General features: G+C 41.5%; 1 pseudogene; it reads left to right on the top strand.

Annotated features, from left to right (window-relative positions):
• Positions 1-500: 500 nt before the first annotated feature.
• Positions 501-2,105, top strand: part of LOC145391133 (lachesin-like) — a 59,677-nt pseudogene continuing 58,072 nt past the window's right edge.

The following is a 2,105-nucleotide window of genomic DNA, read 5'->3' as shown; positions in this document are numbered from 1 at the left end:
TTGGTAAGGCCATGTCGTAACTTGAACACGATGAGCCAACCCTCAAATGCCTTGAAGTCTAGGACGTTGTGAAGCCTTGCGAACTTCTCAGCAGCAGCCTTCAGCTCCGTACCACGTACCATCACACCAGCAGCACGTTGCTGTTGATACCAAATCAACGTGGAGTGGTTGACTTCAGCAAACTTGGGAGTAAACATCGTCTTCCTCTCCACATTGCGTTTGCTTTTCGACGAGAAGTCAGCCGTGTACTGCATGAGTTTGTCTCGGGATCTCTTGATATCAAAGTAGATCGGGCCAGGTTGAACTCATGAAGGATGCATGACGAAGACCATCCTCCATCCACTTTCTCCAATATCTCCCTCTTCTCCAGAGTCAAAACCACTCTCTTCCTCTTCTCAGGCGGCTGGGCCATCATCACATACACGAAGGAGAGGCACAAGAGCAGCAGGAGAGCCTGCAGCAGGTAAGGCACCACCACAAAAGCAAGCACGTGGGCAGCCATGAAGACAAGCGTACACTCACGACAAGAGACGGGCGGTAAGTGGGGAGGATACAGGGGCTCTCTAGCAGACGTTGGAGGAATGACGCACCAAAACAAAGCTGTCCTGCGCCATGCGCGCCAAGTTCAAATTAAGGGTGGGAAAAAGTCGGATTTTTTTTTAATTTTTTCCGGTTTTTGGACCATTTTGAGAATATTGGATCCTGGGATGATTATGTCTGGTAAGTGGGGATGTACAGAAAGTGGTGGTCTGGATAGTACAGGGATTACTGTATATATATATATATATATATATATATATATATATATATATATGTATATAAGCAACGTTGGGTCTGGTTAGTACTTGGATGGGTGACCGCCTGGGAACACCAGATGCTGTTGGCATCCCTACGTGTCAAGTGGGGTTGGTGGAGGATTAGTGCCCCTCCCTGTAAAACAATTAACTCTAAGCCCTTAGCCACCCCGTTTGGGATACATGACATCCGGCAATGATGATGATGATGATCTATCTATATATCTGTATATCTATATCTATCTATCAATCTATCTATCTACCTATCTATCTATATATATATATATATATATATATATATATATATATATATATATATATATATATATATATATATATATATATATATATATATATAACTGAGGTACACTTGCAAAACACTGACTTTTCCACGTCAGCTCTGTCCTTCACATTACTACTCATTCACTGTCCGTTCACTAACTCTTACTTACTGACTCTGATTGCTGCTGCCAGTGTGTTATAATGATCTAGCCAGTGGCTTGAATGTGCTGTCTAGCACTGACAGATTCCTATTGCAAAAGTACAGAGTAAGGAAGCGAATGCAGAGAAGACTGTTTTATGTGTACAAATCAGAGAATTTAAATCATCATTACGTGATGGCACCGAGTAAACGTGATTTCCCCTTACCTCTCTCCTAAAGAAGATAGTAAGAGACAAATCAACTAGACTCCCAGAATATAGGACTAACCTCTTCTGATAAAGTGGCCTGTCGTTGTTCGAGCTGTTTTGTAAACTAAAGTCTTTATTGTGTGTCTATCGTCCTACAAGTCCAACTACAATAACTTGGCAGAGACTCATCCTACAGGGTGCAGATCTGGAGTACTGTCTTGTTCTGCCACAGAGCTATGTGAAACAGGTTGCAAAAAGGACGAAAATCTAGGCCAAGTTCAGGTAAAATTATAGACAAATCAACCCTTCAATTTCATAACAACTAGCCATCATTTAAGCTGAGAGGGATTAAGGATAAAGACGCTCAAGTAAACAAGTCACACTTTCCACATGCGTTTCAAATATTTTCTACGTTTCAGTTATCGTTGTGCGGAATAAACAACTTACAAAAGCCTCTGAACTGCAGTTACATGTTTATCACTTAAGCCACATAAAAAAATTACTTCTTTAGCGTCCCCGCCCGACCGTGGAAATGACCCCGACCCTCATTTTTTTAATTTAAAAAAATGCTTAAAAATACGGCGGAATGTTTTCAAATAAAGGATTCAAGATGTTCTTGTTTTCGTCTCTTCTTAGCTTCATACCCGGTGTGTATGGCCTTTCATAGATCCCTACCACACC

This window comes from Coenobita brevimanus, chromosome 17 (genome assembly GCF_032717465.1).
Source record: "Coenobita brevimanus isolate Jiangsu-jjx chromosome 17, ASM3271746v2, whole genome shotgun sequence".
Taxonomy (NCBI): domain Eukaryota; kingdom Metazoa; phylum Arthropoda; class Malacostraca; order Decapoda; family Coenobitidae; genus Coenobita; species Coenobita brevimanus.
Note: the sequence above shows the minus strand (reverse complement) of the source record. Positions and strands in the feature narration are given on the sequence as shown.